The sequence below is a fragment of the Pan troglodytes genome, chromosome 6 (assembly GCF_028858775.2).
Source record: "Pan troglodytes isolate AG18354 chromosome 6, NHGRI_mPanTro3-v2.0_pri, whole genome shotgun sequence".
Lineage (NCBI taxonomy): Eukaryota > Metazoa > Chordata > Mammalia > Primates > Hominidae > Pan > Pan troglodytes.
Window position 1 is genome coordinate 174,146,280 of NC_072404.2, and position 12,850 is coordinate 174,159,129.

Below are 12,850 nucleotides of genomic sequence, written 5' to 3' on the forward strand. Positions count from 1 at the left end.
CGGCCGTGGTGCCATGGAGACAGACCATCCCCTTCCTCCCTTCCTTTCCTGACGGTGAGTGCACGGGGTGGTTGTAAGGAAGTTGATGTATTTCAATTTCAAGGATATTCATGTTCCATTTTCTGGCCAATTTGGTGTATTAAGAATGTTTTTTTTAAAAAAGTCAAAGGAAGCCTTGGTTTACTGCTGTCCTCTTGCCAGAGATGCCACCCTCTCCTCCACAATCCTCACTGCTCACCAAGGGGGAAGACTTCTTGTTTTCAGTAGGAGAAATATCTTTATACTTTCACAAACAGGAAACATCTGCACGAAATCACGTTGACCTTTTTGGATCTGTTTCAGCTGTACATGCAGCTCAACTGAACACCTCAAGGCTTTGCTTTTTTTTTACACAAATGATGTGTCTTCATCATTTATTTGCTGTAAGAAGACTATGAACTAGAAGAATCAACCGATTTTCAAAGCTGTGCATTCATTTTATTTAGTGGCTATTTTATCGAGCACTTTCTTTCTATCTGCCAGCTTTGTGCTCAGTGACGAAGGTGGCTCTGTTGACACTTCATGGGGGGAGGACAAAGGGGGCTCTCGGGTTCCTCTTGCCCTCTCCCTGGGACTCCTGCCACATCTCCCTGAGTCCTGGCTGCTCCCAACCCTTCCACCTACCCAGACGTTCATCCCGTCTGCTCTGTGCACCTGCTGGGTCCACATCAGGAGGTGAGTGGCGCGTGAGTGAGCATTACCACCTGAGCTCCACCTCCTGTCAGATTAGCGGCGGCGGTGGCCTTAGGTTCTCATAGGAGCTCAAGCCCTATTGTGAACATATGAGGGATCTAGGTTGTGCCCTCCTTATGAGAATCTAATGCCTGATGATCTGAGGTGGAACAGTTTCATCCCAAACCACCCTGCTCCTGCCTGCAGTCTGTGGAAAAATTTTCTTCCACGAAACTGGTCCCTGATGTCAAAAAGTTTGGGGACCGCTGCTACATATAGTAAATGACTGGCTAGCCATATGCAGAAGATTGAAACTGGACCCCTTCCTTACACCATATACAAAATGTGGATTAAAGACTTAAATGTAAAACCTAAAACAATAAAAACCCTAGAAAAAACCTGGGAAATGCCATTGTGAACACAGGCCCTGGCAAAGATTTCATGACAAAGATGCCAAAAGCAGGTGCAGCTATCCATGGAGTAACAGGCAACCCACAGAATGGGAGAAATATTTGCAAGCTGTGCATCCAACAAAGGTCTAATATTCAGCATCTGTAAGAAACTTAAACAAATTAACATCAAAAAACCCAAACGACTCCATTAAAAAGAGGGCAAAGGACATGAACAGACACTTCTCAAAAAGAGACATACATGCAGCCAACAAGCACATGAAAAAATGCTCAACGTCAATAATCATAGAGAAATGCAAATCAAAACCACAGTGAAATACCATCTCATACCAGTCGAAATGGCTATTATTAAAAAGTCAAAAAATAACAGATGCTGGAGAGGTTGTAGAGAAGAGTGAATGCTTATACACTGCTGGTGTGAGTGTAAATTAGTTCAGCCGTTGTGAAATGCAGTTTGGTGTTTTCTCAAAGAACTCAAAACAGAACTACCATTCCACCCTGCAATCCCTGGGTATATTCTACTCAAAGGAATATAAATCATTCTACCATAAAGATACATGCATGTGTATATTCACTGCAGCTCTATTCACAATACCAAAGACATGGAATCAACCCAAACGCCTATCAGTGGCAGACCAGATAAATAAAACGTAGTTCATATACACCATGGAATACTATGCAGCCATAAAAAAGAACAAGATCATGTCCTTTGCAGCAACATGGATGGAGCCATAGCCCATTATCCTCAGCAAACTAATTCAGGAACAGAAAACCAAATACCGCGTGTTCTCACTTACAGTGGGAGCTAAACACTGAGAACACATGGACACAAAGAAGGACTAACAGACACAGGCATGACTTCAGGTGGAGGCGGGAGGAGAGCAAGGACCGAGAAACCACTTACCTGGTGCTATGCCTATCACCTGGGTGACAAAACAGTCTGTGCAGCAAACCCTGTGACACGCAATTTACGTAACAAACCTGCACATGCACCACTGAACCTAAAAGTTAAAAATAAACATGCAAAATACAGAAAGTCAAAAAGCATGTTAGGATTAAAAGAAATCATTTTATTTATTATTGATGGGGGCATTACTTGTTATGCCAATTACAGTTTGTTATGATGTCACATTTCCCTGGAGGTTTTTGGGAGATGGAAAAACACGAACAACAGCAGGGCTGGAGCTGGAACTGCAACATGATGGTTCCTTCCTCCTGCCCTCGGGGGCCAGTGCCAACACCACAGCAGGCACGGGAAGAGGCCTTGGCCGGACACGTGCTCTGGAGTAAGGCTTGGTTAAAGCTCTGGCATCTGTTTTCCACACCACGCCAAAGTAGACAGAGGTAAGCTGCCAGTGGCGCCACATTTCAGGGCTTGCTGGGGAGAGTGAGCAGAAAGGACCAGGTGGCCCAGGGTCACTTACTACAAAGCGAGGTGTTGAGGCATTTCTTCCTGCAAGAACTCATGGCGAGAGGCTGTGGCGGACCCCACCACGCAGAAGGCTTCCCTGGTCCACCTTCTGATCCCACGTCCTCCTCGGCTATTCCCCTGCTGCTGACCACCTGTCCCAGCCTCACCTGAAAGCACATCCCGTCCTCAGTCCCAGGAGCATCACTTGCCGAGGGACTGTCACGGCCGCGAGGCTTCAGCCTGAGTGCTGGAGTTGAGAACCTGGCCTTGGGCTGACTCTTGGCAAAAATGTGATTTCCTCTGTGTCAGACAGACCCTGGCGTGTCTCGTAGGGCCCTCGCCTCCCCCTCTTTCCTGACGTGTCCCCCGCGACCCTCTCCTCCCCATATTTCCTGACATGTCCCCCTAAAATGTTTTTAGGTGAAGATACTGAAATGTAATAAAGCTTATTTTGCTGCAGATGCCGAGGGTGTCTGCACTTTAAAGGATATTCCATTTGAAAAATACATTTCTAGTGGTGAAGCTTCATCCCAATGACAAGACTTACCTGGTCAGTCTGTTTTTCTGGGGCTTGGGTAAGGTGAGGCAGCCCGGAGCCATCGCGGGCCTGGCCTGGCTTCCTTGGGGCACCTTCTGTCCTCCAGCCCGGTGGGGTCCAGCAGGCCACTCACACCTGGCTTTGCTTCATGGGGACTTTGCTGCCTCTGGCATTGTCCACTTGAGCCCTGTGGGCGGCTGAGACAGCCAGGGCTGCGGGGATGGCTCTGGGGGCCTCCTGGCCGGTCGCGTCCATTAGGATTTGACCCCAGAGGGACGGGGTGTGAGAAATATGGGGCCAGGCGGCTCCCCTGCTTCTCCGCTTCCAGGGCGGGTTCCATGATGGCCTGTGTCCCCAGCGGATAAGAAGTGTAGCCCCGTTTTCAGAGCAGGATGGGGGGAGGACAGGGCCTCACATTGCTTGTCAGAGGGGTTGCACCGGTGGTCGTAGCTTGCACAGGCCCCTGGGGTCTCCCTCCTTTGTTGGATGCAGGCTGCTCCCACCGCCTTGGCTCTCCCAAGTTCCAGGTCTAGAGTCTCCATCACCTGCTGGAGAATTTCACTGAGGGCCGCCCAGGCTGTCCAAGCTCAGCGGGTCCAGGAAGAGCCTGGGTCCTCCCCGGTGTTGGGCTCTTGCTCCGAGGATGGTGGATGACGCTCCCAGCACCACCGTCCAAATCCAAGCGAAGGACCCATCCTCGGCCGCTTCCCGTCCCCCTCGCCCGCCAGGACCTGCCGGCCCAGCGTCTTCACACCCCGCGGCCTCTCACCGCGTGGCTGAGCCTGGGCCGCCGTTCGGACCGCGCAGCAGCCTTCGATTCTGTGACTCTCCTCGCCTCGAACCCCCCACGGTTCTCAGCATAAAGCCCAGACTCCGTGGCTGGTGGAAGCAGCGGCTCCCTGGATCGGTCCTGGGCATATTTACAGCTTCGCTTTTTACCCTGGGATCCACTGTTCGACTCGCAGCACCTTTGCGGAGCCCGGCGCTTCGCACGCAGCCTCGCAGCCTCGCAAACGCCCGTCCCTGCCCCCAGGCGCGTCCCAGCCTCCTGCGGTTCCCACGCGCTCCGGGGAGCCCCTGCCGCAGGCACCTTCTGGAGCGGGTCCTGGGACCCGTTTCCTTCTCCCCCTGGGCAGCTCCCGCTGGTCTTTCACACTCGCTTCCGTCCGCAGTTCCTGGGGCTCCTGCCGCTTTGTGCCCCTTCGTCTCCCACAGCACACACCTCCCAAGTGTTGACTTTTGGGTCACTGGGACAAAGCGTCCCCGCGAGGGGACTTGCTGGCCCTCTGAGATTTAACTGGAAACCCGTCTCAGTGGGAATCAGAGCAGAAATAGGCAAGGGACCTTACAGACAAAACGCCCCTGGGCACGAATGTAACTGCACCTTGATGAAGGGTGAATATGCGACCATCTGCCAGGAAGGCTCATCGGGCAGAGGGGTAAGGGGCAGGCTTTGCAGCAGTTAAGCTGAGAGAAAGGAGGGAGACGCGGCGCCTTACACAGTCCACAGAAGAGAGGCCGCCCGTCGGCGGTCCCCTCCGCTGGGGGTCCCACGTACATGTCCTCGGCCCATGCCCCTCGGCCTTCCTGGGGTTAGCACTGACCGGAAGACAGGGCTCTGCCCACCCTCGCTGCCAGCTGCGCACCCACGGTCTAGCTTCTGCGTATCAGCCTCTGGTGACTTGGATTTGGGGACCTCCGGAGGAGTGCGAAGGCTGGTGGATGAAGCTTGGAATGTGGATTCCGGATGGAAATCCCAGTGTGGGGGGCTCCCTCCACACCCCCGACCTGCGTCCTTGCTCCCCTGTCCTCAGGGGGACCCCCCTCCACACCCCCACGTGCGTCCACGCTCCCCTCTCCTCAGTGTGGACCCCCCTCCACGCTCCCCACCTTCATCCACGCTCCCCTCTCCTCAGTGTGGACCCCCCTCCACACTCCCCACCTTCATCCACGCTCCCCTCTCCTCAGTGTGGACCCCCCTCCACATTCCCGACCTGCGTCCTTGCTCCCCTCTCCTCAGTGGGGACCCCCCTCCACACCCCCCACGTGCGTCCACGCTCCCCCCTCCTCAGGGGCTTGTTTTCTGCCCAGGGCCATTTCCTATGGCGAGGGAACGAGTCAGGAAGCAGTGATTCCACTCACGCTCCAGGTTTTCCTGACTCACGCAGACGCTTAACATCTTTTCCTTGGCTCTTATTTGTAGCATCTAACAACGTCCAGATCACCTGTAAAATATGCAGCCTCCCCTCTGCCTTCAAGAGGCAGCTGAGGTCCTGTCTTGGGTCACTGTGTGGTTCTCAGGAGGTCTTCAGGAGCCCCTCACGTTGAAGGTACCCAGTGTTCCCCTGACCAACAGAAGGTGTTTGTTTCACCACATTTTCCTTACGTTCTTATGGAAAAAATTTAATCCTTAAAACGTGGCTTTCAGCTAATAAAGAAAGAACAAACTCCCTACGTATCTTAAGAAACAGTCAAAACGGCTTGCTTGCTAGTCTGAAATTCTTTCCACACATATACATAAAAAGAGAATTCTTCTTTGACCCAGGATCTTCTGAGGCCAGGCGGGTGTGGATAGGTGTCCTCTGTCCTGACAGCGGCTCCTGCCCAGTCTGGAGTGCTGGTGGTTTATCTGCGTGGCCTCCGCAGCTCTGTGTGCCATGCGCGTCTCGAGGTGGAGAGACTTGGTGTCTGCATTCCTGGGTTCGTGCTCTATTTCCACGCACAGGTGGAAGAAAAAGAAGGGCGAGGCCGCACAGTGCTAAGACGCAGGCTCTGGGATCACACTACCCGGACCCAATGCGCGAGGCTGCCCCTGGGGCTCCGCCCCATCTTCCCTCCTCAAACCGCCCCGTGCTCGTTCCTCCCCCTGGGCCTGTGAGGAGAACCCCTGGCTTAGCATTTCTGTCCAATGCCAGAAACCAGCGGGTGGCTAGCTCCATTCTACCCAGCGCTCCTGACTGACCCTCATCAGCCACCAAAACTTTTTGTTGTCCTGGCTCAGTCTTGAGCGGATCGTTGCTAATGTTACTGATCATTTCACATTCCCAGATGATATTTCAGAGCCCCTCCACTCCCCGCCCGGCAGCCTTGTGAGTCACATTTTCACAGAGAACACACTGCTGGGAAACCTCCTGCTGAGCTCAATGTCTCACCTGGATTCTTGTTAGTTCTGATTTCCAATCTTCAGAGGTGGCATTTTCCGATTTTTCCTTCGTACAATGTATTCCTTCATTTGACAAATACGTGTTGAGTACTTGCCCTGTGACTGGCCCCGTGGACAGACACAATAGGGAAGCAAGATGGAATTCCAGGTCCCAAGAGGGTGAAAGAACGGGGGACGGCCTGGCGATCATGACGCCATCCACGGTTAGGTCTTCTTAGCAGGGGTCCGGGAACAGCTGGCTCTCTGAGCAGGGAAGAGTGCCAGCGTAGCCAAGATGCTGAGAGTCCAAACCCCTCCGCAGACAGCGGGTGGAGGTGGGACCAACTGCTTTATCTGAGAAGAGGATGAAATGCCAACATCCATGTGGATGCGCCAGAGGCAGCCAGAATCTGTGCCTGCCACTTGTGGGTTTTCTTTTCTCTCTTTAAAAATGTTTTATTTTTAAGTTTTGTGGGTACATAGTAGGCATATATATTTATGGGGTACATGAGATGCTTTGATACAGGCATGCAATGCATGCTGATCACATCATGGACAATGGGGCATCCGTCCCTTCAAGCATTTATCCTTTGTGTTACAAGCAATATAATTACACTCTTTTAGTTATTTTAAAAGAGCTAGGGTCTTGTTCTGTTGCTCAGGCTGGTCTCAAACCTCTAGGCTCAAGCAATCCTCCCACCTCAGCCTCCCAAAGTGCTGGGATTACAGGTGTGAGCCACCATGTCCAGCCTCTTTATTTTATCTTTTTCCCGTTATCACGGGTTGAGGCTGCAAAGTGTTGTCAGTATCATCTGCTGGTCAGTGTGCAGGAAGTAACACCCCCAGGGAAACATGGAGCCCTGCGACGGCCCTGATGGCTTTTTAGATTACGATGGGCTGCGTTTGGAATGAATATAGCGGGAATTGCTAACCTGTGGTTTTCTCTCCTTTGACAGTGTCACCAGGTGAATTAGTACAAAAGGTAGGAGACAACTGCCGGCCCAGACCTCGTCAGGAGGAAAATGCAGGCCTCGCTTCTCAGCAACCCCCTCGAGTAAAATCGTCCATTACAGTTTCTCAAATTCGCCACCTATGTGAAGACACAAAATGAAAACCCTAGAGACCCTGCCAGGCCCTCATTTCCTTCTCATCCCCAAATTTGTCCCTCCAGGAAGTGCAGCCAGGAAAGCTGGTGCTTGGAGCCTGGCTCACCCGCTGCGGAGCTGGGGACCTCGTGCACGTCACCGAGGCTCTCCGGGGCTGTTTCCTAATCTGTGAAATGTGGTTCTTTACTCACAGGTCTGTTCTGAGAAGTGAATGACAGGACGTCTTCTGCATGCCCCGACCCCTGACAGCTTTCGGCCACTCAGCAAATGCAACGTCCTTCCTGGCTCAGGTTCTCTAGTTTGCTTCTGAAAGGGGCCGCACTTCTTGTCATATCCAATAAGGCCTGTTTTTGTTCTTTCCTAACACACCTGCCTCACCTCTGAACAATATCATTTTTCTATTTTGGAAATGATGTATTTTTGGCATGAGGAAAATGAGAATGTTTACCACCCATGCTGAGAGCCGGCCTGCCTGGCAGTGGCTGAAGATGCTGGAGAGAGCTGCTCTGAACTTTGCTGACTGGAGCGAGACTTTGCATTTGGGAGACTTTATGCAGCTTGGAGCTCCACAGAGGCCAGTTCCTCCTCACTTCCACTCGATGCTTCCCTGCGGCTGTCCTGAACAACTGTCCTAACTTTGTTTGTGGAGTATTGTCAGAATTCACTTCTCCAAATGATGCTCTGTTCTTAGCACGAGACTTTGGGGTTTGCTCACTGCAGTGGCAGTCTGATGGCCGATGGCTGATGCCCTTGCAGGGTCTCAGTCTCTGGTGCCTGTGAGCTCCCCAGGGTTCCTGGATTCCTCAGTCCTGAATCAGGAGGAGAAGGTGGTAGGAGAGCCCATGTGTGTGGGTGGCCTCAGCCCCAACCCCCACCCCCGACCTCCAGGGCTGCCCGTCTCCCTGTGTGAGGAGGGGCTGCACAAAGGGGTCCCTAGGTCTCTCCTGCTCAAGGTGCCTGTGCTCCCGTGACTGCAGCCGCTCATCGCCAAGTTCTGAGCTTCCACAGGCTCAGTCTCAACCACGGACCTGAGCGTCCCTTCTCTGTGGCACCACAATTCCAAACTTTCATTTCAGAAAGATGAGAGGCTATCCGACCTAGCGCTGGGCATCCGACCTAGCACTGGGCGTCCGGATACTTAAGGTTTATGAGCTGAGTGCACAAATTGTAAGTGACACTTCAGAGGCTGCCAAATTGAGACAGATAATTAGCTACACCAGTTACTTTTGAAAATTTAATGGTATGTGATGAGCACGTGTTGGATTATCACTGGATGGATACCTTCTTCACACATATAAATGGTAATTTATCTACATGCAGATGGTTAAGTCAAACCACAGCCCGCCCAACATTTCTAGACAGATTCTCACCGGAGGCTTCTAGGGGGGCTCATTTGACAGAACTCCACGTCTCTAAGCAGACATGCCCGAAGGTTCAGACCCTGTGGCCGGAGAAGCGCGTGGAGCAGGGCTCCTCCCTCTCCCCGTCTGCTAAGTGCTGTGGAGTGTTTCAGCTTTTCTTTATCCTCCAGAGGGGGCTTGCTTTTGCCACCTTGTTGTAGTTGTTTAAAATTCATACATACATGCAGACACACCGTTGCTGAGGTAACTTGATTCCCTTGTGGAGCCAGGAACCTGGAGACAGGGTTCCCATTGCTTTGGTTTGGCCTAGTGACGCGTCTCTGCCAGATGCACTCTAGGAGGTGCCTGCAGGGCCACGGGATGCTGGTCACTGCTATAGGAAAGAGGTGAGGCAGTGTCTGTGTGCAAGTTATGCTCAGGCCTTCAGACAGCGCAGCCACGAGGCGCAAACTTCTAGGGATAGGCCACATGCAGACACAGCTCGGGGATGTCGCAGGCTCACTTCCAGACCCCTGCAACAGAGCCAGACACACGCATTTTTGGGTTTCCCGTTGCATATGGAGGTTACATTTACACTGTACTGTCGTCTGTCTACTAAGTGTGCAACAGCATTGTGTCTAAAAGACAATGTGCCTGTCTTCATTGCTAAAAATGCTGATGATCATCTGAGCCCTCAGTGAGTCCTAATTTTCTTGCTGGTGGAGGGTCTTGCCTCAGTGTTGGTGGCTGCTGACTGATCAGGGTGGTGCTGCTGAAGGTTGGGATGCTTGTGGCAATTTTAAAAAACAAGACAACAATGAAGTTTGCCACATTGATGGACTCCTCCTTTCATAAAAGATTTCTCTGTAGCATGCCATGCTGTTTGACAGCATTTTACCACATTAGAACGTCTTTCAAAGTCAGAGTCATCCTCTCAAACCCTGCTACTGCTTTATCAACTAAATTTATGTGATATTCTAAATCGCTTATTGTCATTTCAACAATATTTGCAGCATCTTCACCAGGAGTAGATTCCATCTCAGGAAACCACTTTGTGAGTCATAAGAAGCAATTTCTCGTCCTTAAACTTTGATCCTGAGACTGCAGCAATTCAGTCCCCTTTTCAGGCTCCACTTCTAACTACAGTTCTCTCGCTATTTCCCTTCCACCTGCACTTCCTTTTCCCACTGAAGTCTTAAACCCCTCAAAGTCATCCATGAGAGTTGGAATCAACTTCTTCCAAACTCCTGTTAACGTTCATATTTTGTCTCCTCATGAATCACTGTTTTCAATGGCATCTAGGATGGTGAATCCTTTCCAGGAGGTTTTTGACTTACTTTGCCCAGATCCATCAGAGGAATCACTGTCTGTTGCAGCTATCGTCTTCCCACACCAAGCCCGTATTCCTCCGTCTGCCTGGGCCTCATGTGGGCAAGCACACAGCTCCTTTGCAGTTCAAACAAGGCGTCAGTGATGCATCCCATGCACACGTATTTCTGTGTTCTTGGAGGTGTGTTTTCCAGAATATTCTGAGAAGTGGGGTTGCTGGGTCAAAAGCAAGTGTGTGTAGTTGTATCAGGTGTTGACAAAGCCCCGGCTGAAGGGTGGTCCCAGTTCCGATTCCCACCAGTGCTGCTCTCCTCAAATCACCAAGAGAAGCTGTCATCATACTTAAAAAAAAATATGACTGAGGACCATTTTAATGTCTTCTTGGTGAATTGTTTGCCTTCTCCCATGGTTCTGTTGGGGTTTTTCTGGCCCTTTGAGCCTCCATTTTTAAGAATTTTTGCTATGTTGGGTTTATTAGCTCCGTATCTGTGGGATATGTTGTGCCTGTTTTCTTCTGATTTGTCAACTGCCTTTTAACTTTGTATATAGTGTTTTTTAGTGGTGTTAAGCATTTTTTTGTAGGCAAATTTGTGAATATTTTCTTTCATCGCCCTTGGATTTTGACGGTAGTTAGTCATCATTTCCCCATAGTTAAAGAGGAATTCACCCAGGTTTCTTCTGGGACTTGAACAATTTCTTTTTTTACATTTGGGTCTCTAATTCATTTGAAGTTTCTTCCCGCATAGGGTGTGAATCTAGGTTCATTTTCCACCCGACTGACGCATTGTTCCTGCACCAGTTACGAGAGTTGTGCTTAAGGGTGGAGGCACCACTGTGTCATTTCAGAAGTAGCACTTTTGCTTCGAATGTGTTTGTTAGCGTGCGCTGCTAAAACATATGGGGCTCTATACCAAAAAAGTCAATCTTACCATGTGTTTAAAAAGTATTAAAAATCCGTTTTCAGAACAATATGTTTTTAAAGGACATCAAAGCCTCCATAGGAATTTCCAGATGGTGCGTGTTGGGGAAAGAACCGAATTGTTGGTGTGTGTGGTTATCTCTGCAGAGTGGCACTGTGAGCACTTGTATGTCTTATTAAAATTTTTATGTTGTTTTAATTAAAAATGCATTGCAAGGCCAGGCGCCGTAACTCACACCTGTAATCCGAGCACTTTGGGAGGCCAAGGTGGGTGGATCACTTGAGGTCAGGAGTTCAAGACCAACCTGACCAACATGGTGAAACCCCCATCTCTAGTAAAAATACAAAAATTAGCCAGATGTCATGGTGGATGTCTGTAATCTCAGTTGCTTGGGAGGCTGAGGCATGAGAATCACTTGAACCCGGGAGGCGGGGGTTGCCGTGAACCGAGATTGTGCCACTGCACTCCAGCCTGCACACAGAGTGAGACCCTGTCTCAAAAAAAAAAAAAAAAAAAAAAAAAAAGCACTGGGAGCAGACATGGATGAATAAGCTAAAACCTGACTTGGGAGGCTGAGGCATGAGAATCACTTGAACCCGGGAGGCGGGGGTTGCCGTGAACCGAGATTGTGCCACTGCACTCCAGCCTGCACACAGAGTGAGACCCTGTCTCAAAAAAAAAAAAAAAAAAAAAAAAAAAAAGCACTGGGAGCAGACATGGATGAATAAGCTAAAACCTGACTAAGGGCAGGAACCGTGACATAACTGGATCCTCGGAGAGGACATCTGCCCCCAGCAGGGTTTGAGCTGAGCCATTTCATTCCCACTGTTCCTTGTGCGTTTGCATAAATCCCTCCAAGCTTCATCTCCACTACCCCGTGGCACAGAAGAAAATCTGGCTGGAGTTAAGATTTGTAGCAAGATGTGGAATCGTTTTTCCGGCGTGTGGAGTCCACAGGCCCTTGTGGCTGCAGGGTGGGAGTAGGTCTGGTCCTGGGACCTGCGTTTTTCTAGGTGTAGTTATCTGGGCTTTTAAACATGCAGGTTCACGTAGGTGATCGAAGTCTGTTTCTATCCACAAAGAGCTCACCTGTCCTTTGGAAATTGAAAAAGGACTTAAAAAACCTGAGTAACCAGTGAAGTGTCTGTTGATTTGGGGGCAGGATGAAGAACTGAAAGCTGCCCTGTGCTCCTTCCCGGGAGAGGCACACGTTCCTTCCCGGTGGAACCCAGTGTGGAGGACTGTTCTGTGTGTGTTCTCTTCCACAAATCAACCCGAGCAACTGTGGTCATATTGTGACCCTTGAATGCCAATCAATGAACAAAAACAGTATTTGAAAATGTGCACTTTGACATCACCCACGAGGCAGCGGGGCTTTGAGATAAGAGAACAGCCTCCCGCGCTCCGGTGCCTGCGGCCGAGGAAGAGGACGGTCTCCCGCCTGCTGCCGGCTTCCTCGGGAAGAGGACGGTCTCCCGCCCGCTGCCGGCTTCCTGAGGAAGAGGACGGTCTCCCGCGCGCTGCCGGCTTCCTGAGGAAGAGGACGGTCTCCCGCGCGCTGCCGGCTTCCTCGGGAAGAGGACGGTCTCCCGCCCGCTGCCGGCTTCCTGAGGAAGAGGACGGTCTCCCGCCTGCTGCCGGCTTCCTGAGGAAGAGGACGGTCTCCCGCCTGCTGCCGGCTTCCTGAGGAAGAGGACGGTCTCCCGCCTGCTGCCGGCTTCCTGAGGAAGAGGACGGTCTCCCGCCTGCTGCCGGCTTCCTCGGGAAGAGGACGGTCTCCCGCCCGCTGCCGGCTTCCTGAGGAAGAGGACGGTCTCCCGCCTGCTGCCGGCTTCCTGAGGAAGAGGACGGTCTCCCGCCTGCTGCCGGCTTCCTCGGGAAGAGGACGGTCTCCCGCCCGCTGCCGGCTTCCTGAGGAAGAGGACGGTCTCCCGCCCGCTGCC